Source organism: Bombina bombina, chromosome 2 (genome assembly GCF_027579735.1).
Source record: "Bombina bombina isolate aBomBom1 chromosome 2, aBomBom1.pri, whole genome shotgun sequence".
Lineage (NCBI taxonomy): Eukaryota > Metazoa > Chordata > Amphibia > Anura > Bombinatoridae > Bombina > Bombina bombina.
In genome coordinates this window covers 1,196,048,822-1,196,075,904 of record NC_069500.1, presented here as the reverse complement: position 1 = coordinate 1,196,075,904, position 27,083 = coordinate 1,196,048,822, and positions in this window count along the sequence as shown.

Here is a 27,083-nt window from a genome sequence, read left to right as displayed (position 1 = left end):
ATTTTTATTTTATTAGTATAGTAATATTAATTTAATTTATAGTTTAATGTTAGTTTTGTTTTTATTTTACAGGTAAGTCTTTATTTATTTAAATATAGTTATATTGTAACTTTTAATTTAAAGTTAGGGGGGTGTTAGGTTTAGAGGTTAATAGTTAAATTTAGTGTTTGGCGATGTGGGGGTCCGGCGGTTTAGGGGTTAATAGGTTTATTTAGTGTTGGCAATGTTGGGGAGCAGTGGATTAGGGGTTAACAGGTTTAGTTTATTAGTTACGAGGTGGGGGCCAGCGTTTTATGGGTTAATAGGCTTATATAGTGTTGGTGATGTGGGGGGCCGGCAGTTTATGAGTTAATAGTTTTATTTGATTGTCGGAGATGGGGGTGGGCGGCAGATTATGGGTTGATAGGTTTATTTAATAGTTGTGATGTGGATGTGCAGCAAATTAGGGGTTAATAGGTTTAATATAGTGTTTGTGATGCGGGAGGGTGGCGGTCTAGGGGTTAATAGGTAGTTTATGTGTGTTAATATACTTTGTAACATTTTAGTTATGAGTTTTGTGAAAAAAAATTGTTTTGCAAAATCCATAACTACTGGTCTCTAATGGCGGAATGGATCGTGTTGGTATAGGTTGTAATGCAAGCATTTTAGTTGAACCGCACAACCTGTAATACGGTGCTATGGAAAATCCTGCACTCATTTTTTTGAGTGCGGAATGGACGTTCCATTACAGGCTAAAATACTTGCGGTATATCTTTTCCGCCGCAAATCGTAATATGCGTTACTGACCATTACAGAGCAATGGCCAATTTTTCAGCGGTAATAGTCGTACCGCACCATAAGGCAAAACTCGTTATCTAGGCCTTATTTATTAAAACCATGATGAAAACAAAAGCAGTGAGTGATCTGGGGCATTCGCATAAACCCCTTACATGCAGCTCGTTTCTCGGCTTGACAAGTAGCCGTTTCATCAGCTTGTCTCTGCTAGCACATTAGGGTGCTATCGTGAAATGTAAGTACCTATTTGGCTATATAGTTCACATATTTGTACCTTCTTTGGTTGATCTACACATGAGGCACCCCTCTATTTGTTTATTGCTTTCTAAAACCATCTAGACTATCCTGTGAGGAGGAAAGGGTCCATTATCATCCCACCCCCATTAGAGGACTCATATGACTTTTGTTGGTGCAAAGCACCTGTCCCGGTTGGGATTATTGTGTAACTTTGGTCTGCCTGTATATATATATATATATATATATATATATATATATATATCAGCAGAAAAGAAAAAAGCACTTACTGGTCTTCAGATAACATATCGAAATATATTTATTAGTGACGTTTCGGGACAAATAGCGTCCCTTCCTCAGACCAACAGAAACTGCAAACAAACAAACTAATAAAGGCCTGTTAAACCCTCCCCTAAAGAGGCCACCAATGAATGGAGGCCGTGTGCAAAACATATCAGGACTGTACCACATAGACAGAAAATGTGATATTAAAACCATATATACAGTGTCAGATATATAACTCGTATATCAAGTGTAATTCAAATGCTGATTAGATGAAAAAGCAAACAAAGTGTATCAAAATTTATATATATGTGTCCCTCTTATATAGTCCTAAAACATATATCCCTGGCATAGTAGGAGCCCCCAAATGGAACATTCCAAATTCAGAAAACACACCCACATGGGAGTTGATCATCCCACTAGAAACCGATACTCGATCAACACAATCAAAATCCTCAATCATTCATCTAAAAGGGTGTGCACAAACCAAACCAATGCGGAACAAATAAACCCATAATTATCACTGCAAGCACGTCTCAATCAGAGAAAAATCCTTATCAATACCTACACAATCAGACCTTGCCAAAGCCGATCACAGTGAAAATCCGTCACACCCACTATAATCCCATTGGTTAGGGACCGAATATCAACAAAGTGCTGATAGGCTCACAGCCATGATGGGAGTGCGCTAGTCAACCCACAACACTCCTCGCACTCACAACCAACACCATCGCACAATAAAACGCATCCGATCCAAAGACACAAACCAGCCTTGTGTATTATCACACAGGATATTTGCAGGCGGTACCGACATCCGCATCAACCTACCCTTAATACGGCCAGATAACAAACATCACGTTCATAATGCCAATAGTTTCCACCACTAAGACCAAAAGAAAATATAAAAATTATAAATGACAGCATGACCGCTGTATTATATATTAGAATCCAAGGGTATTCGTGACAGGTCCGAGCTTATCATAAAGGTACTTAGCCACACCTACTGTCATCTGATTGGTTCCAGTTCATAATGGAATACAGATAGATAGGCTCCTTATCGCGATGTGTCAACTGTGAAAAAAATATAGCAAAAATAATAATAAAAATCATCTAACTCCCAAAAACCCATATACCAATGTGTGAGCAATATTCCAGATTAAATTCTCAAAGATGCATCAACCATAAAAGCATCAAGCATAGTATTAAACTATAAGCAGCACTGTGTATCAACTCACACAATGCTGAAAGCACCGCAGACCTCCTTATCACTGTCATCAGTAGAGTTCTGACACTGAGAATATTATGACCCAGATGACACAAGCCTACAAGGGTATTACCACAAGATCCAGGGGATCAAGATGACACTCCCAATGGGATTCAAGCCAACATGAGAGCTTCTCCAGACCACCGCTGGCCTTACATGCTACCACCTCCCATTTTTTAGGACGAGGTCCAGGCCGCACATGAGATGGGGGGGGGCATGTTTCGCCGCCCCCCACTACAAAGGAAATAGAAAGCAACGTCTTTAACATCAGTACTAGAATACTGAATGCCTCTGAAATCTCCTTACTGCAGAAGGGTCTATCATTTGTCCCCACGAGGAGGAGGGATTCTTTTGACTCCTTTATTGACATAAAGAAATTTGGTAGAAAATTGCACCTCAAAGAATTCTTCAGGAGTGAGAACAATGATGAGATAACACACTTCAAAACCCCGGGGACTTTTGACCCATCTTCCAACAATCCCTCTATCACAGCATATACCAATTATTTGACTATGATCAATCAAGATTCTGGGAACCACAAAAGATATAGGAACAATCTAACTAAAGATGAACAAATTGCCCTGAAAACACTTAGCGAGGATGATACCATCGTGATCCGCCCTGCTGATAAGGACGGTGGGGTTGTGGTCATGAACGCAGACGACTAAAAGAATGAGATTCTTCGTCAACTTTCAGACACAACTACCTATAAGATGTTACCTGGAGATCCAACATTAAAACTTAAACGTGAGATTGATTACAAAATATCAATATGGAAAGAGACAGGCATGATTTCTGAACATGAAGCAAGATTTCTTCAAAGAGATTTTCCTATTACCCCTGTTCTCTATACATTGCCTAAGATCCATAAGGATATGGATAACCCACCGGGCAGACCGATTGTCTTGGCAAGGGGTTCGCTCTTACAATCTTTGGCGATCTACACTGACCATTACTTACAACCCATGGTACAATGTATGAGATCTTATAAACGTGATTTATCCACTTTGATTCAGGACATTCTGAAATTAAGGGACATTACTGATAACGATCTTTTGGTCACAATGGACGTTTCAAGTCTATACACTGTTATCCCTCATACTTTAGGGATAACAGCAGTGGCCACAAACTTGAGGCATACTCCCTATGTTGGCCCCCCAGAGGAAGTTCTCCTGGAACTGTTCTCCATCTGTTTAAGAGAAAACTTCTTTCGATTTGACAAGAAATTCTACCTACAGATAGCGGGTACAGCGATGGGGTCCAATGTGGCCCCATCGCTGGCGAATTTATTTATGGCAGAATATGAAACCATCCAAATGCGAGTATATGACAATCCTGCCATAAAATTTTATCGCAGATATATAGATGATTTGTTCCTGGTCTGGCAAGATGTAATGGATTCGTTCAACAGGTGGATTGACTCACTTAACATGATCAACAGCACCATCAGATTCCAACATGTGGCGTATTATAAATCTGTTGACTACCTCGATGTGAGAGTATACAAAACCAATGGAACATTAGGGAATACCCTATTTAGGAAGAAAACGGACCATAATTCTATATTACATGCTGACAGTTGCCATCAACCATCATTAATCCGTAACATCCCTAAAGCCCAATTTCAGAGGGTGATCCGCAACAATACTGAGACAACAAAGTGTGATATACAGCTGAATGAGATGATTGATAGATTTGCACAACGGGGTTATAAGAAGCCATTCCTACGCTCAATGTGTAACCAAGTGATGAATGGAGCACCAGAGGACAAGACGTATACAACGGAAAAGATGTCACAACTCACTTTTGTCACGACTTATACCCCGGACCAACATCTCCTAGCGAAGGCCATTAAGGAAGAATGGAGATTGATTCAAGCCGATGTGTCATTGCCATTTACACATTGGAATGCTCCACGGCTGGCGTATAGGAGAGGAAAGAGCCTAAAGGACCATCTGATGAAAGCAGATTACCACTCACCCACCGACAAACAATCTTGGTTAAAATGGAAAAATGGTTGCTTCAAATGTTGTGTGACTTGTAACAGTATGCATGCAGGCAATACGTTCCAACACCCGGAGAGGTGGAAAAGATATAATATTAAATACTTCCTGACCTGTACAACTACATACATCATCTACCTTTTCAAAAAACTAAGGAGATTCTCACAAGAATGAGAAGATCCCCTGTAAGTATGCACTTGTAAGCACTCTGAGCCTAGACTGTGAAGCGGTTATTCCAGACCGGGTTGAAATAAAATATAACTTTTATTATAGATTGCTCTTAAAATAAGGGTAAAACACAAATTAAAAACGACACTAGCACTGTCATGTGATCTGACAATTCACTGTATGGAGGACTAAAATATATTAGTGGCCTATAGTGAATAAATTTGTGCCTCCTGTATAGTACTATATATTCTTAGCTATACTTAGATTGGTGGGTCCCAAATACTGTGTGTGAGTTTTACTCTTTGTGTCACACACAATTTGTAAGTGTATTTGGATACTCTAATGATTCTCTTGTATATAATGTAAGCCAGAGATATTCCACTCTGTTACTGTTCGCTCAGGACAGTCGATACCAATTGCTCAGTCTAGGTATTCCAGTGTCACTATTGTGTGATTGTGTACTGTCACAGTTTTTTATATGATTAAACGTTGTAAAAGAATGAAATAAGTTTCACACGTGACTCCTGTGTAGTATATTTACTTAGACTTAAGTTTATTCGATTAGTATCGTGTATTCTCTGCTTGTTTGTGAGTATTGAACAAATTGGAATTCTTAATAGAACATTGCGAGTATTGTTCTTTTACTGATACATGAAATTTTGGGCATTAATAGTTTATTTTGAAAGCAGCACTTTCTCTGTGTTTCTAATATGTGTCTCAATTGAACTGATACTTAATGTACATTCCACACATGCAGCCTAAATGCCTGTATTTTAATTTTGAGACAGTATTGTTTCTATATTATCAGTATCCTAGTGCATTATTATGGGCTGTGTTGCAGACTTATACTCTTTGATCAGACATTATGTCCATTTGGGAGAAAACACAGTCTCTATTGTGCTACTATATATCACATTTATGCTTGTATCAGTTTCTGCTACAGAGAGAACCTGTTTCTAATATGCGTCTCAATTGGGCTGGTATTTGATGTACGGTACACACATATAGCCTGAATGCCTGTATTTTTATTTCTACGACAGTATTATCTCTGTATTATCGTTGTCTTAGTGCATTATATTAGGCTGTGTTGCTGATTTTAGTCCCTCAATCGGGCAGTATCTTAATTTGAGAGCAACCTCAGTCTCAGTTCAGCCACTATAAATTACATTCACGCTTGTCTATCTCCGTTATAGAAAGGACCTATGGTTCAATCTGTTTAGGTTACTACTATCGCTAGTGATATATTCTCGGTTCCAATTGTTTTTTAGCGAATGCTCAGTATAGTGTGTAAACTCCGGTCTTAAGCGCGGCCGGAGAGTGGATATAATCTGTCAATACCTATATTAATATAATGTTAATTCTGGCTAAGTCTGGCACAACCCAGACTATTCAACAAATTAACTAAGTATAGCTATAGTAGTTTTTCTAGATTACATTGAGTGCTAGGCTTTTAAAAAATAGAGCGCCCAAACGCTCTCGTACACTCCTAACTAGTTTCGCCCTTCCGGGCTTTGTCAAAGGCGGCGAGCCGCCGTTTGATTGGGGGTATATACCCGCTATACCGGAAGTCCCGCCTTCCTCTATTTTGAATTCTTATCCCTATTTGCCGAGGCCAATTGATTGACAGCTAGGAGTTCCTATCAGTTGTTAATTTCGGTGGTATCTATATAGAGCTGGGGTTTCGTGAGCTGTTATAATGATAATTATCAAGTTGTCATATGGCTTCGTGTAAATATTGATCTGGTACCTTGAAGAGGTATATTATTCTTGTGACTGTAGATTTAACTGGAACTTATTTCTTGATGTACTTAACAGTATTTGTTATATAATATTGATTGATCAATAAAGAAACATTAAAAAAACATTTTTGTATTACTTATAAGTTACCTCAAAAGGGTATTTATGCTTGTGACTATGAATTTTACTCTTATTTTATTATTCGTATACATGGTAGTATTTATTAGATGCTGTGTGATGAAACATTTGTTTTGGTGTGTTTGATAAGTGCTGAGGGAGATTTGGTGTGAATTTTGATGTGATGTGTTAGTTGGAAATGAAACATCTTGGGTATTTGTCAGTGTGTTAGTGAAAAATAGAGATATTAATTACTGATTGGTGTGACTAACAATGCTTTGTGTTATTCTACACAATTGTGATGAGTGTGGGTGGTGATGGTGTTTCAATTCTTTATCTAATCTGTTCATATGCCAAATCTGTTTAATTTATGTAATTATTGGGCATTCGTGTTTGAAAATCATTTCTTTGTCTGAATAAAGGTGTGAGAAAATTCTATTAGGTGACCTGGTGACTTAATATAACTTTGGTTCTACTATAATCTTAGTGGAAGTGATGTGAGAGTGGGGGAAGATCTAATGGGGTGGGGGGGGGGCGTGGGTTTGTTTAAGGAAATTGGTATTTCAATGAAATAACGTGTTCTATGTCTTCTTGTTACTGTCTTTCAACAAAAGATTTATTTGTATATGTTTATTGTTTTTTATTGTTTTATTATTTGTTTGTTATTTTTTATTTTTAGTATGTTTTGTATCAAGATAATCAGTTATAGTATATTTGTACATGTTCTTCAGTCAGGTGGATTTTACACTTATTGTACACAAATTTCCGTATCTCTCTATGTTATTGTACATATAATGTTTATAGGAAGATATAATAGTTATTCTGTTCATTTAGCCCGTGTGGTTGAACTGTGTTCAATAAATAGATCCACCGGCTTTCTGCTTTTAGTAAGGCTGTTTCTAAATTTCCTCCTCTCATTCCTAAGCTCACTTTTTCTATACCCCAGCATTGTAGGTCATTTTGATTCGAGTTATGGAATTTTAAGAAATGTGCATCTACACTAGTAATGTTTTTCATTTCCTCCTTATCTTTTGCTGCATTTTTAATGTTTCTTAAATGCTCCATTAATCTCAGGTGTAGTTTCCTTGAAGTCATTCCCACATAGTATAAATTGCAAGTACAGTGTAATACATAGATTACACTCTCTGTATTGCAACTTATGTATCTTTTGATGTTATGTTTTTTGCCGAACCTGTCTGTGATAGTGTCTGTACTGCGCATGTATTTACATGTGCTGCAGTTGCCACATTTCCTTGCTCCTGGTTTGAATGCCAAGATGGTTTTCTTTTTCTGGAAATGGCTACTTGTTACAAGGTCTTTTACATTTTTTGTTCTTCTATAGCCAACTGAAGGCCTGTCTCCTAGGATGGTCTTTAATGTCGGATCCATCATTAAGATGTTCCAATGTTTTTGTACGATATTCAGAATTTGTGGTGTTTGGCTATTATATGTCATAATTAGCCTTGGTGTATTAGAGCTCTTTTTGTGTTTTTTGAAAAGGAGGTCATGTCTTGGAGTGTGTAAAGCTCTATATTTGGCTTTTTTAGTACTTCTTTTGCTGTATCCTCTTCTCCATAGCCTCTCCTCCAATTCTTTAGCCCTGTTGTTAAATACCTGCTCATCTGAGCAGTTTCTGCGTAACCTTAAGAACTCTCCTGTAGGTAGACTTTTCATTGTGCTTGGAGCATGTGCACTTGTGCTATGTAACAAGCTGTTTGCGGCTGTAGGTTTCCTGTACAGGTCGGTGGTCACATTACCATCACTGTTTTTGTTAATAGTTATGTCCAAAAAGTTTATTTTGGTAAGACTTTCTTCATGTGTTAGCTTGATGTTCAGGTCATTCTGATTTAGATGTTTCAGGAAGTTTAGTAAATCACTGTGTGTGCCCTCCCAAATAAAGAGGATGTCATCTATGAAACGTATCCACAAAGGGATACAATCAGTGTACCTTTGGTTATTATCTGTGAATACGTATTCTTTCTCCCACCAGCCTAAGAACAGATTGGCATAGGTGGGGGCACAGGTGGTGCCCATGGCTGTGCCTCTGGTCTGCAGGTAAAATTGACCATCGAATGTAAAGAAATTGTAGGTCAGTACGAAATCTAACAATTTTAGAATAAAGTTGTCATGTTCCCTATTTTCTTCTGAGTATTTTTCTAGAAAGTATCTTGTGGCTTTGATACCTTGTTGATGGTCAATCGAAGTATAGAGGGATTCTACATCAGTAGTCACTAACCAAGTAGAGTCATTTAGAGTTAGATTTTCTAATCTTTGCAGTACCTGCATTGTGTCTTGTACATACGATGGTAATAGTTCTACATATTGTCGTAATCTTAGATCAATGTATGTACTGGCTTTTTCTGTTAAGCTCTCAATGCCTGACACTATGGGCCTACCTGGTGGGTTTTTTGCATTTTTATGTATCTTCGGTATCATATAAAAAGTCGTGATTTTAGGTTTATCCACTTTTAGATACTTAAATTCTTTGGTAGTGATGACTCCTTCTTTAAAGGCCTTGTTGACCATATTCGAGTAGATTTTCAAATATCCTTCCGTGGGATTATGTAGCAATCTTGTGTAACACGATTTGTCCTTTAGTTGTTTATTAGCTTCTTTCAAGTAAAGATCTAAAGGCCAGATGACTATATTGCCACCTTTGTCAGATCCACGAATGACTACTTCATCCCATTGTGTCATTTCGTTTATGGCCTGTTGTTCTTCAAATGTTAAATTGTATTTTTTGGGGGCTAATTTTAGTGATGTAATATCACGACATACACAGTCTCTAAACATCTCTATTTGAGGATTGTTGTAGTTTTTTGGTACAAATGTGGATTTATTTCTTATGTTGTCTCTCCACTTGTCTGGGGTCTTAAGTTCTGATTCCCCTAGTAGATCCTCCAAATCATTCAAGGTAAGTCTTTCTTCTTCTGTCCATCCTGACATATTTTCTTCTGAAGAGAAGAATTTTTTTAGGAACAATTTCCTAGTAAACAATTGTACATCTTTTACAACCTCAAATTTGTCAACATTATTAGTTGGACAAAAGGATAAACCTTTGGATAGTACTGAAATGTGATTGGATGTGAGTTGCAATGTAGATAAGTTTATGACTCTCAATGATTCATTCTGATCTGTGAGAATGGACTCTGGTCCCTCCTGGGTGGTCTCCAGTGGCCTTGTTGCCCTCTCTGATATCTGGTTCTGCCTCTGGTTGGTTTTTTGTTTATGCCTCCCCCCTCTGCGTATTCTCCTCCTGTTTCTCCTGCATCTAAAAAATCCTTCCTCTTGTTTCTACTAGATGATCTCGGGATAATCGGATTGGAAGGAGATAGAGTATTCAGGTTGGAGGAGTGGGGGGGATTACTGCTAGAACTCCCCTCTTCTCCATCTGTATCAGAGATATCACTTTCTATGATGTTTACTTTGGGGTTTTTATTGTTATTTCTATAGAACCCTTGTTTCCGCCATTTATACACTTTGTTGTTTGAGAAGTCACTAATATCTCTGTTCATTTTTCCAGATTTGATATTTTTGAGTTCTTGCTCATACTTGTCTAGTTCTTGTTGGTAGGTTTTATACAGCTTATTGAAGTCTGGGTTTAGCTCAAATTTTTTAAGATTTTCATACTGTTCTTTAATTTTACTTTCATATGTATCATATTCAAGTGTATCATGTTTTACCAGTATTTTCATTAGTTTCTCTGAACATTCAGAGAGAGCTTCTTCCCATTCAGATGTTAAACTTTCATTTTTGAACTCAAAGGCTGGAAATAGCTGTATACGTAATCCTCTAGGTATGAGTTTCCTTTCTATATACTTTTCAAAAAAGTGTTTATTCCACCATGTTTTGTCTTGTTTATATAGGGTTCTATGTAGATCTTTTAAAGCCCCATCTAGTGTGGTCGCTACTGATGTTTTTCCTGTATTCTGGCCACTGTCAAAAATATCATTTAGGTCCGCTGTTCTTTTAAGCTGTCTAGCTTGTCTGTCTGTATCAAATATGGATTCCATTATCTGATGTTATATATAAGTCTATGTGCTCTTTTTGTTCAGAAAAATCTGGAATTACCAGATGTTAGTTACTTTTGTTACACCACACGAACAAAGGCACCACACGGGCTGTTTCCCTGTTTGTTATATGTTTTTCCAAACTTAATGTTTGTAGTTTTATACAGCTTCTATTATATAGGGAATGGTGCTAGATGCATAAACAATAATATTTCAAAAAACTAAGGAGATTCTCACAAGAATGAGAAGATCCCCTGTAAGTATGCACTTGTAAGCACTCTGAGCCTAGACTGTGAAGCGGTTATTCCAGACCGGGTTGAAATAAAATATAACTTTTATTATAGATTGCTCTTAAAATAAGGGTAACACACAAATTAAAAACGACACTAGCACTGTCATGTGATCTGACAATTCACTGTATGGAGGACTAAAATATATTAGTGGCCTATAGTGAATAAATTTGTGCCTCCTGTATAGTACTATATATTCTTAGCTATACTTAGATTGGTGGGTCCCAAATACTGTGTGTGAGTTTTACTCTTTGTGTCACACACAATTTGTAAGTGTATTTGGATACTCTAATGATTCTCTTGTATATAATGTAAGCCAGAGATATTCCACTCTGTTACTGTTCGCTCAGGACAGTCGATACCAATTGCTCAGTCTAGGTATTCCAGTGTCACTATTGTGTGATTGTGTACTGTCACAGTTTTTTATATGATTAAACGTTGTAAAAGAATGAAATAAGTTTCACACGTGACTCCTGTGTAGTATATTTACTTAGACTTAAGTTTATTCGATTAGTATCGTGTATTCTCTGCTTGTTCGTGAGTATTGAACAAATTGGAATTCTTAATAGAACATTGCGAGTATTGTTCTTTTACTGATACATGAAATTTTGGGCATTAATAGTTTATTTTGAAAGCAGCACTTTCTCTGTGTTTCTAATATGTGTCTCAATTGAACTGATACTTAATGTACATTCCACACATGCAGCCTAAATGCCTGTATTTTAATTTTGAGACAGTATTGTTTCTATATTATCAGTATCCTAGTGCATTATTATGGGCTGTGTTGCAGACTTATACTCTTTGATCAGACATTATGTCCATTTGGGAGAAAACACAGTCTCTATTGTGCTACTATATATCACATTTATGCTTGTATCAGTTTCTGCTACAGAGAGAACCTGTTTCTAATATGCGTCTCAATTGGGCTGGTATTTGATGTACGGTACACACATATAGCCTGAATGCCTGTATTTTTATTTCTACGACAGTATTATCTCTGTATTATCGTTGTCTTAGTGCATTATATTAGGCTGTGTTGCTGATTTTAGTCCCTCAATCGGGCAGTATCTTAATTTGAGAGCAACCTCAGTCTCAGTTCAGCCACTATAAATTACATTCACGCTTGTCTATCTCCGTTATAGAAAGGACCTATGGTTCAATCTGTTTAGGTTACTACTATCGCTAGTGATATATTCTCGGTTCCAATTGTTTTTTAGCGAATGCTCAGTATAGTGTGTAAACTCCGGTCTTAAGCGCGGCCGGAGAGTGGATATAATCTGTCAATACCTATATTAATATAATGTTAATTCTGGCTAAGTCTGGCACAACCCAGACTATTCAACAAATTAACTAAGTATAGCTATAGTAGTTTTTCTAGATTACATTGAGTGCTAGGCTTTTAAAAAATAGAGCGCCCAAACGCTCTCGTACACTCCTAACTAGTTTCGCCCTTCCGGGCTTTGTCAAAGGCGGCGAGCCGCCGTTTGATTGGGGGTATATACCCGCTATACCGGAAGTCCCGCCTTCCTCTATTTTGAATTCGTATCCCTATTTGCCGAGGCCAATTGATTGACAGCTAGGAGTTCCTATCAGTTGTTAATTTCGGTGGTATCTATATAGAGCTGGGGTTTCGTGAGCTGTTATAATGATAATTATCAAGTTGTCATATGGCTTCGTGTAAATATTGATCTGGTACCTTGAAGAGGTATATTATTCTTGTGACTGTAGATTTAACTGGAACTTATTTATTGATGTACTTAACAGTATTTGTTATATAATATTGATTGATCAATAAAGAAACATTAAAAAAACATTTTTGTATTACTTATAAGTTACCTCAAAAGGGTATTTATGCTTGTGACTATGAATTTTACTCTTATTTTATTATTCGTATACATGGTAGTATTTATTAGATGCTGTGTGATGAAACATTTGTTTTGGTGTGTTTGATAAGTGCTGAGGGAGATTTGGTGTGAATTTTGATGTGATGTGTTAGTTGGAAATGAAACATCTTGGGTATTTGTCAGTGTGTTAGTGAAAAATAGAGATATTAATTACTGATTGGTGTGACTAACAATGCTTTGTGTGATTCTACACAATTGTGATGAGTGTGGGTGGTGATGGTGTTTCAATTCTTTATCTAATCTGTTCATATGCCAAATCTGTTTAATTTATGTAATTATTGGGCATTCGTGTTTGAAAATCATTTCTTTGTCTGAATAAAGGTGTGAGAAAATTCTATTAGGTGACCTGGTGACTTAATATAACTTTGGTTCTACTATAATCTTAGTGGAAGTGATGTGAGAGTGGGGGAAGATCTAATGGGGTGGGGGGGGGGCGTGGGTTTGTTTAAGGAAATTGGTATTTCAATGAAATAACGTGTTCTATGTCTTCTTGTAACTGTCTTTCAACAAAAGATTTATTTGTATATGTTTATTGTTTTTTATTGTTTTATTATTTGTTTGTTATTTTTTATTTTTAGTATGTTTTGTATCAAGATAATCAGTTATAGTATATTTGTACATGCTCTTCATGTGTGGAATGTACATTAAGTATCAGTTCAATTGAGACACATATTAGAAACACAGAGAAAGTGCTGCTTTCAAAATAAACTATTAATGCCCAAAATTTCATGTATCAGTAAAAGAACAATACTCGCAATGTTCTATTAAGAATTCCAATTTGTTCAATACTCACAAACAAGCAGAGAATACACGATACTAATCGAATAAACTTAAGTCTAAGTAAATATACTACACAGGAGTCACGTGTGAAACTTATTTCATTCTTTTACAACCTTTAATCATATAAAAAACTGTGACAGTACACAATCACACAATAGTGACACTGGAATACCTAGACTGAGCAATTGGTATCGACTGTCTTGAGCGAACAGTAACAGAGTGGAATATCTCTGGCTTACATTATATACAAGAGAATCATTAGAGTATCCAAATACACTTACAAATTGTGTGTGACACAAAGAGTAAAACTCACACACAGTATTTGGGACCCACCAATCTAAGTATAGCTAAGAATATATAGTACTATACAGGAGGCACAAATGTATTCACTATAGGCCACTAATATATTTTAGTCCTCCATACAGTGAATTGTCAGATCACATGACAGTGCTAGTGTCATTTTTAATTTGTGTGTTACCCTTATTTTAAGAGCAATCTATAATAAAAGTTATATTTTATTTCAACCCGGTCTGGAATAACCGCTTCACAGTCTAGGCTCAGAGTGCTTACAAGTGCATACTTACAGGGGATCTTCTCATTCTTGTGAGAATCTCCTTAGTTTTTTTAAATATTATTGTTTATGCATCTAGCACCATTCCCTATATAATAGAAGCTGTATAAAACTACAAACATTAAGTTTGGAAAAACATATAACAAACAGGGAAACAGCCCGTGTGGTGCCTTTGTTCGTGTGGTGTAACAATCATCTACCTTTTGAACTGTCCATGTGGATTATTTTATGTGGGCAAGACAATTGACGATGCCCGGACCTGGATGGCGAATCACCGGTCAGCCATCAGAGCTGCCCTGAAGAACAAAAAAGCGGAACAACCAGTAGCACGACATTTCTTGGAAAATCAACATACGGTCACAGATCTACGTTTCCGTATAATTGATCACGTTCCAGTTCCAAACCTAGGGGGCAACAGAGCGAAGATTCTTCTTCAGAAAGAAGCGAGATGGATCCATGAGCTTGGGACTCTAACCCCTAGAGGACTGAATATGCAAACAGGATGGCAGTCGTTCCTATATGAAAATATGATGTTCTATGATTGACCAAATATGACAGCTCATGGTCCTTACCTTGATGAGAGTACGTGATATCATTCATGCTTTTCTTATATTCCTCTCTTTCATTCCCCCCCCTCCCCCCCCCCCTTTTTTTTCCAGCCCCCCCCCCTTTTTCCCCCCTTTTTCCTTCTTTCCTTTCTTTTTCTTTTTCTTTTTCTTTTCTTCCTTCTTTTACTTGCCTATATTTCTAGTATTGACTTGGGATTGTTGGTCCAGTTGTACTTTATTTGTATTTACATTATACTAGCTTTAGTATGGGACCAATTGTTTTTAATTTTGGCCCTATCTTTGGGGTCATTTTATATGTTAATACATCACTATTTCACACCAGTTAGTTTGTTACTTGGTCCTGATTCTATCTTTGCCTGGCGGTGGTTGAGCCCCAAGGGTGGCATTAGGTGTTTATTCATTATTGTGAAATTTGTTATGATGCACATCATGCTCAGTGCAGACATGGTATGGAAAGGAGTTGTGATGGTTGGCCCTTATGTTTGGTGCGCAAATTATTTGTTCACTTTGACCTGCTATACTAACTCTGGTCCTTTTGGTGCAAGTATTGCGGTTGCATAATAGCGTTGTTTGTGTTTTTTATTATTATTTTTATTTTTATTTTTACCCGTTCACACTGATTATGATAGACATGATACATTGGGCTGTTTTATGATTCAAGGACTCTACTGATGACAGTGATAAGGAGGTCTGCGGTGCTTTCAGCATCGTGTGAGTTGATACACAGTGCTGCTTATAGTTTAATAATATGCTTGATGCTTTTATGGTTGATGCATCCTTGAGGATTTAATCTGGAATATTGCTCACACATTGGTACATGGGTTTTTGGGAGTTAGATGATTTTTATTATTATTTTTGCTATATTTTTTTCACAGTTGACACATCGCGATAAGGAGCCTATCTATCTGTGTTCCATTACGAACTGGAACCAATTAGATGACAGTAGGTGTGGCTAAGTACCTTTATGATAAGCTTGGACCTGTCACGAATACCCTTGGATTCTAATATATAATACAGCAGTCATGCTGTCATTTATAATTTTTATATTTTCTTTTGGTCTTAGTGGTGGAAACTATTGGCATTATGACTGTGATGTTTGTTATCTGGCCGTATTAAGGGGAGGTTGATGCGGATGTCGGTGCCGCCCACAAATATCCTGTGTGATTATACACAAGGCTGGTTTGTGTCTTTGGATTGGATGTGTTTTCTTGTGCGATGGTGTTGGTTGTGAGTGCGAGGAGTGTTGTGGGTTGACTAGCGCACTCCCATCATGGCTGTGAGCCTATCAGCACTTTGTTGATATTCGGTCCCTAACCAATGGGATTATGGTGGGTGTGACGGATTTTCACTGTGATCGGCTTTGGCAAGGTCTGATTGTGTAGGTATAGATAAGGATTTTTCTCTGATTGAGACGTGCTTGCAGTTATAATTATGGGTTTATTTGTTCCGCATTGGTTTGGTTTGTGCGCACCCTTTTAGATGAATGATTGAGCATTTTGATTGTGCTGATCGAGTATCGGTTTCTAGTGGGATGATCAACTCCCATGTGGATGTGTTTTCTGAATTTGGAATGTTCCATTTGGGGGCTCCTACTGTGCCAGGGATATATGTTTTAGGACTATACAAGAGGGACACATATATATAAATTTTGATACACTTTGTTTGCTTTTTCATCTATTCAGCATTTGAATTACACTTGATATACGAGTTATATATCTGACACTGTATATATGGTTTTAATATCACATTTTCTGTCTATGTGGTACAGTCCTGATATGTTTTGCACACGGCCTCCATTCATTGGTGGCCTCTTTAGGGGAGGGTTTAACAGGCCTTTATTAGTTTGTTTGTTTGCAGTTTCTGTTGGTCTGAGGAAGGGACGCTATTTGTCCCGAAACGTCACTAATAAATATATTTGGATATGTTATCTGAAGACCAGTGAGTGCTTTTTTCTTTTCTGCTGATGGATTTCCCCACAGAGCACCCTGGCAGTTGATGGTAGCTGGTGAAAGTGCATATACCTTTTCCAGATTTTGGCTATATATATATTTTATACTTTTTTATACTTTTTTTCTGTTTCTAGGCAACGTGATGCTGAAGGACACAGCAGATTATCCTGGAGTCAAAACAAAGCAGCAATGATCGGAGCCATGACATATATAAGACACAGCACACAGAAACTGTGGTAATAGGAACCTTTAGAAAGGCAGGCCCTGAAAGGGACCTCAGTAAGAAAGAAGCAAATCCAAATGGGTAGAAAAATGACATTTAATGGAGTTTCTGCTGTGAAGCCTGCCTGCTTTGTTACTAGTTCTTAGTGATGTAGAGAATAGTTCGCCGGCGAATATTTCCCGGCGAACATAGCTTGTTCGCATTCGCTGCGGCGGGCGAACATATGCGATGTTCGGTCTGCCCCCTATTCGTCATCATTGAGTAAACTTTGATCCTGTACCTCACAGTCAGCAGACACATTCCAGCCAATCAGCGGCAGACCCTCCCTCCCAGACCCTCCCACCTCCTGGACAGCATCCATTTTAGATTCATTTGGAAGCTGTATTCTTAGTGAGAGAGGGACAGTGTAGCTGCTGCTGATTTAATAGGGAAATCGATAGCTAGGCTATTCAGTTTCCACAACAGTCCTGAAGGACTCATCTGATCTCTGCTGTAAGGACAGCACCCCAAAAAGCCCTTTTTAGGGCTAGAACATCAGTCTGCTTTTTTTTTTTCTTGTGTAATCTAATTGCAGTTGCCTGCCTGCCAGCGTGTGTGTCAGGCTCACAGCGTATACTGTGCCCACTTGCCCAGTGCCACCACTCATATCTGGTGTAACAATTGTGTACATTTAAAAAAAAAAAAACACTTTTTTGACTGTGAAATAATAGCAGACATCTGCCAGTACCCAAGATGGCCACCAATAAGGCAGATGGGGAGGGTTAGAGAGCTTTTATTTTAGTACTGGCAGACTTTCTGCCAGTACTTAAGATGGCGGGGACAATTGTGGGGTGGGGGAGGGAAGGGAGCTGTTTGGGAGGGATCAGGGAGTCTGATGTGTCAGGTGGGAGGCTGATCTCTACACTAAAGCTAAAATTAACCCTGCAAGCTCCCTACAAACTACCTAATTAACCCCTTCATTGCTAGCCATAATACACGTGTGATGCGCAGCAGCAGTTTTTAGCGGCCTTCTAATTACCAGAAAGCAACGCCAAAGTCATATATGTCTGCTATTTCTGAACAAAGGGGATCCCAGAGAAGCATTTACAACCATTTGCGCCATAATTGCACAAGCTGTTTGTAAATAATTTCAGTGAGAAACTTAAAATTGCGAAAAAATTTAAGTTTTTTTTAAATTTGATTGCATTTGGCGGTGAATTGGTGGCATTAAATATACCAAAATGGGCCTAGATCAATACTTTGGGTTGTCTACTACACTACCCTTAAGCTAAAATTAACTCTACAAGCTCCCTACATGCTCCCTAATTAACCCCTTCATTGCTGGGCATAAAACACGTGTGGTGCGCAGTGGCATTTAGCAGCCTTCTAATTACCAAAAAGCAATGCCAAAGCCATATAAGTCTGCTATTTCTGAACAAAGGGGATCCCAGAGAAGCATTTACAACCATTTATGCCATAAATGCATAAGTTGTTTGTAAATAATTTCTGTGAGAAAAGTTTGTGAAAAAGTGAACATTTTTTTTTTATTTGATCGCTTTTGGCGATGAAATGGTGGCATGAAATATACCAAAATGGGCCTAGATCAATACTTTGGGATGTCTTCTAAAAAAAAATATATACATGTCAAGGGATATTCAGGTATTCCTGACAGATATCAGGGTTCCAATGTAACTAGCGCTCATTTTGAAAAAAAGTGGTTTTGAAATAGTGCTTCTTGTATTTATTTCCCTATAACTTGCAACAAAAGCAAAGAACATGTTAACATTGGGTATTTCTAAACTCAGGACAAAATTTAGAAACTATTTAGCATGGTTGTTTTTTTGGTGGTTGTAGATGTGTAACAGATTTTGGGGGTTAAAGTTAGAAAAAGTGTGTTTTTTTCCATTTTTTCCTCATATTTTATAATATTTTTAATAATAAATTATAATATATGATGAAAATAATGGTATCTTTAGAAAGTCCATTTAGTGGTGAGAAAAACGGTATATAATATGTGTGGGTACAGTAAATGAGTAAGAGGAAAATTACAGCTAAACACAAACACCGCAGAAATGTAGAAATAACCCTGATCCTTAAGGGAAAGAAATTGAAAAATGGCCTTGGCCTTTAATGGGTTAAAAAAAAAACTTGAAATTTGACTGTGAAATAATAGCAGTCAGTTTCCTTCACGTGTGTGTGTGTTTCAGGGCCTGCCAGGGCACAGTGTCACACCAGTGCAACTCATATCTGGTGTAACAGTAGTGTACATTAAAAAAAAAATACAATTTTGACTGTAATAGATTGAATAGCAGTTAGTTGTTTGTGTCAGGCCTACAGCGTCTACTCTGCCAACTTCTGCCAGTGCACAGTGCCACTCATATCTGTTGTCACAGTAGCTTGCACGCATAGTACTACTAATAAAAAAAAAATGACAGGCAGAGGCAGGCCACCCCGCAGGGGCTGGCGTGGTCGTGGTCCTGTGATTCCCTTTGGCCCTAGAATAATGCCCAGTGTTCTGAGGACATAGTTGACTGGCTAACACAGGACACCCAATCTTCTACAGCTTCCACTAGGAACCTTGACGCACCATCCTCCTCCAGCTTAGCTTCGGGCACCTCTCAAGTTACCACTCGCCCGCCTGTCGCCACCACCAACACTAGCACCACAGCCACTTCACTTGATCTGTCAGAGGAGTTATTTACACATCAGTTGGAAGAAATGAGTGATGCGCAACCATTATTGCCAGAGGATGTAGATAACAGAGATATGTCTCAGTCAGGCAGCATTACACACATGGACGTACGGTGTGATGATGATGATGTTGTACCCGCTGCGGGAGTTTGGTCTGTCACTGTGAAGCAGGCGTAACCCTTACACTACCTGATCGATACAACATCATACCTGATGTTTTAAAGCACGTTATTCCAAACAATTTAGGAATGTTAGGTGATTTATGCCCTTTATGGATTAAAACCAGACTCTGCATCAACTATGTAATTTTCCATGGGAGTTTTGCCATGGATCCCCCTCCGGCATACGACAGTCCAGGTGTTAGTCCCCTTGAAACAACTTTTCCATCACTATTGTGGCCAGAAAGAGTCCCTGTGGGTTTTAAAATTCGCCTGCCTATTGAAGTCTATGGCAGTTCGCCTGGTTTGCCCTTTTTGCGAACATTTGCGGAAGTTCGCGTTCGCGAACCCAAATTTTTATTTTCGCGACATCACTACTAGTTCTCCTATCTTTAGTTCACTGTTCAATATCCTACTGCATCTGGATTTAAGAACTGTATTTTCTTACTTAATGGTCCTGCAAATGTGTATAATAAACAATTATGAGCACAAATGTATAAAAAATGGTTCTATTTATTTACATAGACAGATAGAAAATGCATATGCCAGAAAGTAAAAAGTTGTGGCCGCAACAAATAAAAACAAAACACTGTATTTAAAAAAGGTTTATGGCTATATATGGTTAGTATCCTAGAACTATTTTGCAACAATGCCTCTATATATGTACTAGATATGGTGTAAAAAATCAATCATAAGCAGTGGTAGCTTTATATGCCAAAAGTAACGGTTGACTCATAAGAGAAACAAGTAGTAGGACACAATTGTATAAACAGTATCAATCTAGCAGTTGAAACATATCAATAGTGCAGTTTGTATTTCAAACATAAAAAAAAAGCATATAAATAATAAGGGAATGCCAGTTTCCAATAATACAAAATGAAAAAAGTTCAATTCAGTGACGTGATATGAATATGTCCATCTGATTTAAAGAACTATATGAAACTCTGTTTGTGCATCAAAACATGAAAGAATAAAATAATTTTATATCTCCCAAATGGTGTGTTAGAAGTTCCAGTTTATTTGTTTATTTTTCACAAATATATCCGTGTTCTTGAATTTAAGCTTATATCCGTGTATCGCTGAGTTTAAAAACCCTGTTGATTTCTGTGCAGCTATGCGTGAGCTAATACACCTTATAGTGTGTTAAAGATGCCAGTTCATATGTTAATCCAAATGTTTCCGTATGTTCCTGATTACATTTTTTTAACCAACTTGTCTGTTAAAAGTTCCGTGGTGGGGGCGGAGCCTAGCCACGACTTGAGATGGCTGCTTTCTTCTAGTGCTCTGTAGTCCCATGTGTAAATTGCAAAAACTCAGCATGATCAAATAACATTCTAACTTCCTAACGAACTTGGCAATACTCCCCATAACAGCAAGCAGCCTGCGGATCATTATTTGGAGGAAAATAGAAAATAAAAAAGACAATATACCAACGTGGCTTGTGGCGCGCCAATCGCAAGGTCACAAAAGAATTATTCTTCCAAAGAAGCCGGAACAGACACTGGACATAGGCTCACCTGAATCATAGAAGGCAGTACACCTCACGAAAGAACAAGCAACGGCCGAATCTATACATACCCCCGGTCTTGACAACAACGCACGGGCCGCACCCACGTGGCCTGCCGTCAGACTCAGACGGCAGGTCCCGATAAGGCTGCAATCCGACCGGGGAGTAAAGTGGAGAACGCTGGACCTCTCTCCTATTCCGGGCACAGCAGGGGTGAGCACAGCAACCAAAGCCTACGGAACGCGACACCTTTCAGGTAGTTGCTGAGCACTTCAATTCATACGGGGCCCATTGGAGTCGGGCCTAGTAAAAGCCCCGCAAGTTGAGGCACAGTCTGGAAGCCATTAACAACGAGTGGGACAACACAGCGATCGCTAAGACCCCTGAGAGCTTGTGGTGTTGAGACAGAGGGCACCGGGAGAGGAGCACTTTAAGAAAAGAAACCGGTAAGCCCAAATCCCAGCAGGAGAGACAAACCTTATACTTGGGCCACACAACACACCAAAAAGAGTGACCAGGGACCACACATTGAGGCAGCCCTTATGAACCAGTATCTTGCTAGGCCCATAACACACCTAAGGCTTTGCATGAGGGAGAGCGTTACACAGCATGGCAGTTTGCTGAAGAGGGCCACTATAAACTGACACCATCACATCACTTAAACATTAAAGACATAAAGTGAACTATATAGTGAATAGCACTTCAAAAGCTTTTAAAGTGCCTAAGAAGCTTCCTAATCTTTAATTATGACTAGCAAACGGAACCCTAAGCCACACAAAGGGTCGCAATCTTCAATTATGGAAAACTATCTGATATCTGCGGACATGACTGCAACCCCCAATAAGTTAGTGCAAGCTGAGATGGAGTTACCAGCCACATCCCAAATGCAGGATCACAACTGTGAAGCACATGCACATAAATATCTCACAAAAAGTGACATCACCCATCTCTCCTCTAAAGAGGACATTAAAAGCGCAATGCAGGACTTTAAGAACATGTTCGGGGAACTTAAAAAAAATATCATGGCAGTGGATAGTAGGGTCACTCAGGTGGAAGAAAAACAAGAAACCCTGACTACAGATGTGCAACAACAGTCTAATATCTTACAGGCTCAAGAGGGCACTATGCATGCTTTAATGGATCATGTGGAGGATCTTGAAAATCGGAGCAGGAGGAACAACCTGCGGCTGAGGGGCATACCTGAGACCGTTGACCCCCCTGCCCTCCTACAGTTTATCCAAGATTTCATCAGATACCTCAAAAACAGCGACACAGCACAGGATCTGCAGATAGAAAGAGCTCACAGAGCGCTGCGCCCCAAACCACCAAATAGGGCCCCACCAAGAGACGTCATATTAAAATTCCTTTCGTTTAAGGACAAGGAAGAGGTCTTAAAAACTGCAAGAACAAAGCATCCCATCACATTTAAGGGATCAGAGATCCAGGTGTACTCTGATCTGTGTCCCACAACGCTACAAAAGAGAAGAGACTTAAGACATATCACTATGGCATTGAGGGAGAGGAGAATCCCCTACCGCTGGGGATTCCCCACATGTCTTATAGCCACAAAAGATAACACCACCCATATTCTCAGATCTCCAGAGGAACTCCCAGGCTTTACTCAGGCCCTGGGAATAGAACTGGACCTCCTTCAGGATGAAGCAGCAGCTCCGCGGGCTCTTCAGGGCAGAGGTCGGGGAGGGATTCAGTAATCATGAGACTGTCTCTCTTATGGACGCTTGAGAAGGGCCCTTACCTCCCCGACTCTCCGCCACTTTGGGACATAAGCAGTAGCCCTTTTTGGGCCTTGTTTAAATTGTTACTGGGACAGAACACTGGACATCTCAGATGAGCTCTCAGGTCGTATGTTCACATAAATGTTATAGATTAGTATAAATGTTTTTATGTTGCTGTTATATATTTACAATTGTTTATTTGTCCAACCTTCAGTGGTTGACTTTTATTGCACTTACCTTATGAAGATGTTATATGACCCAGGGGAGAGTGGCATGGGCTATTATTTGTGTCAACTCCTCATTGCATTGATGGTTTCAACATTACAAAACTCACACTCTTTTGGGCAAATAACCAGACACACTCAATAAGAAATTCCCTATATGCAATGCAGAGATAGATTAATTCATAAGGGTCAGAGATAGAAAGGGGGCTGCGCACAAGGCGAAGGGACTAAACACTGTTGAAAGGCCGGATTGCTTTACTTTCTACACATATAGACTTCTTCTGAAGTCATAAGGTCCAGCATAGAGAAGTGCAGTTGACGGCCATTGTGCATCTCTTTAACGCCTCAAAGACACACATACCACAATCTCTGCACCCCGCTAGGCAATTAAACTAATGCTCTCACAAAAGAAACTCCAAAACACAAAGTTAAGCGGGACAATCGCATATAGCACTTAGACAGAAGAGTAGTAGTGCTCTTATTGCCCAGGTCATAGCTATTACCTCAGGGTCAACACATATAGCACCACAGCAAGGGCAAAGAAACTATGCCCCATTATATTCATAGCGCCATGCGTACATTACAGAGAAATAGGACATATAGATCACACAGGCCCACTGTCTCAGTTTTAAAGTTCTCAAAGTCTTTAAAGTTTGTGGGGAATTGTTCAAGTACCTCACTCAGTTATCACTGATTATCCTGAGTTACAAAGAAATTATTTACAAATAATACAAAATGCAATACACACAGGGACAACTACCCCTGACTAATTAAGTAGTTGTTACAGTTTCCTAATCAAACTAAACTTATTGTTTATCACTGTTATCCTAGACCACCAGGTTTGAATTTCTATTGTATTTTTCTTTTAGTGTACATTGTACATAACTGTTAGATTTGATCCTCTCTAAAGAGGACACCCTATCACTTTCCCTTTTCCTTACACCCTCTATACCACTCCCCCCCCCTCCCTACCTATTCTTAATTTAACTGACCTTCCTACTGCTCGTCACAAGACTCCTCTTCTCACTATCTAATTTCCAGCCCCCTTTTTTTTTTTTTTTTTCCCTATCCCCTCTCCTTTCTCCTCCCTCTACCCCTCCTCCCCTTCATTCCCCACACAAGCATCCCTTGATTTTGCAGTCTTTTAAATATCCCAAAAACCCTGTGGCTAGTATGACTTCCCAACGACTGAAACATAGGTCCCACCCGGTTGAACTTATCACCATAAACGCAAAGGGGCTTAATAGCCCTAACAAGCGCTCCATAGTGTTAAAAGACATGCAACGCATGGGTGGAGACATAATATTCTTACAAGAGACTCATTTCTCAGCTACACGAGAACCAAAATGGTTTAACCGTCACTTCCCAACATCATATTTTGCATCTGGCCCCGAAAAAAAAAACGGGGTGGGAATACTCTTCAGTGAGAGAATGCCCTTCCAAATGTCTCAGGTACATAACGACCCAGAGGGCAGATTTATAATACTCACTGGCTCTTTGTTTGGAAGGCCAATAACTCTTGCAAACGTTTACTGCCCCAACATGTCCCAGCACCTCTTTCTACAAAGAGTCACCCGCAAAATCCTTGAGATACAGATTGGAGTCCTTTACATGGGAGGGGACTTTAACGCTTCCCTTGATCCATCCCTCGACACCTCTAACGGCCTCTCTAGCACCCCTCAAAAAATATTGAAACGAATGACAGCCTCACTAATTGAGATTGCAGTGCATGACATATGGCGCACGCATCATCCCCTAGAAAAAAATTATACTTTCTATTCACATCCTCATAGAAAATATTCTAGGATTGATTACCTATTCACTGATTCAACAGGCCTAATAATCACTAAAAGTAGCAGCATCTCCGCAATCACCTGGTCTGACCACGCCCCAGTAGGTTGTACCATACAGTGGCCTAGTGTCCCGCTCACACCTTTCGTGTGGAGGTTGGACGATACGCTATTGGACGATCCGGTGTTCAACTCTGACATATGGAAATCCCTGACTGAATTCTTTCTTATCAATGCCAATGACCAGATGAAAGATACCACCATCTGGGAAGCACATAAGTGCACTATAAGAGGCCTGCTGATAAAACGGAGAGCATGGCTCAAAAGAATAAGAAAAGAACGTTACAATGCGTTACTGTCTCAAGTCGAAAATACAGAACGACTCCACAAAATGAATCCACAAAGTGAGACTGAACTGGCTCAGTTGACCCTGGCCATGAAAAATCTACTGCAGTTTCTGCAGGAAGAGTATCAAAAACAAGCCCTCATTCTGAGACAGATGTTTTTTGAACAGGGTGATAAACCAGGAAAGCTCCTGGCCAGGGCAATTGCGAGGAAAAAATTGAAAACATATGTACGCCTAATTAGGGACGTGGACGGAGGGGAAAGAATGGATGGAGAAGCCATAGCGGAAGTATTCAGGGTCTACTACGAATCTCTCTATAACTTACGTGAAGCAGATCGGCCGGGAGGAGATCCTCCCGTCAGGGAACAGGAAAACGTAGACATAATCAAATATCTCGAGGGAATAGATCTCCCCAAACTCTCCATCGAGGACGCAGACTCCTTGGAAACCCCGTTTACAGTAAAGGAAGTGCAAAAAGCCATCAAAGACCTCCCTTCGGGCAAAGCCCCGGGGCCCGATGGCTTTGGCATCAAATACTACAAACACTATGTGGACATTCTCGTCCCGAAACTAACTGATATGTTTAACTCTCTGGCGAACTGCCCGGACCTCCCTGGATCCATTCTAGAGGCCTACATCACAGTCCTTCCCAAGCCTGGGAAGCCTTTGGACAGACCAGAAAACTACAGACCAATATCTTTGCTTAATTCAGACGTAAAGATACTTGCAAAGGTCTTAGCCACTCGCCTCAACATACACCTTCCAGAACTAATCTCCACTGAACAAGTGGGGTTCATTCCAGCCCGGGAGGCAAGAGACAACACCCTCAAAGTCCTCCAGCTCATAACTCATTCCCAAATACACAACACACCACTTTCTCTGGTCACTACTGATGCGGAGAAGGCGTTCGACCGGGTCAACTGGTCGTTCATCCGGGTAACACTCCAAAAATTCGGCTTTGGGCCTAACTTTATAAATAGAGCCATGTCCCTATACTCTTCCCCAAATGCAAGGGTGAGAGTGAACGGCATGCTCTCAGATACATTTCTAATAAAAAATGGAACGAGACAGGGGTGCCCTCTCTCGCCACTCCTGTTCGCCCTTACAATTGAAGTACTGGCAAGTAAAATCAGAGCCAACCCGGTGGTGAGGGGGGTTACTATAGGCAACACAGAGCATAAACTATCTATGTATGCCGATGACATCCTTCTCACGATCTCGGACTCTGCTAACTCTCTAAGAGCCGCCCTGATAGAGTTTGAGGCATATGGGAAGGTCTCGAACTTCCTCCTCAATCCACTGAAATCAGAGATTCTCAACATTTCGGAATCAGCGGAGACTTTTGCGGACCTTAGCTCTAATTGCCCAATAAAGGTTGCTACACATAACATCAAATATTTGGGAATCACCCTCACACCCAACATCTCAGAGACAGTAGACCTAAATTATAAAAATATATGTGATGAGATCAGTAAAGATCTGCTAAATTGGAAAAAAAAAACGATATCGTGGATGGGCCGTATAGGGGTGGTAAAGATGAACGTTTTACCAAGGGTGCTATACATCATGCAAACAATCCCAGCGGCGGCGGCCTCCCAATACATCCAACAAATTCAAACAGCCATGGAGACATATATTTGGAACGGGATCAGACCAAGAATCAAAAAGCAAACGATATACTTACCCAGGGATAGAGGAGGTCTGGGAGTCCCGCTTATGAGGGAGTATCAAAGAGCTATCTCTCTTCAGAGAATTGTGGAGTGGAGTAGGAATACAA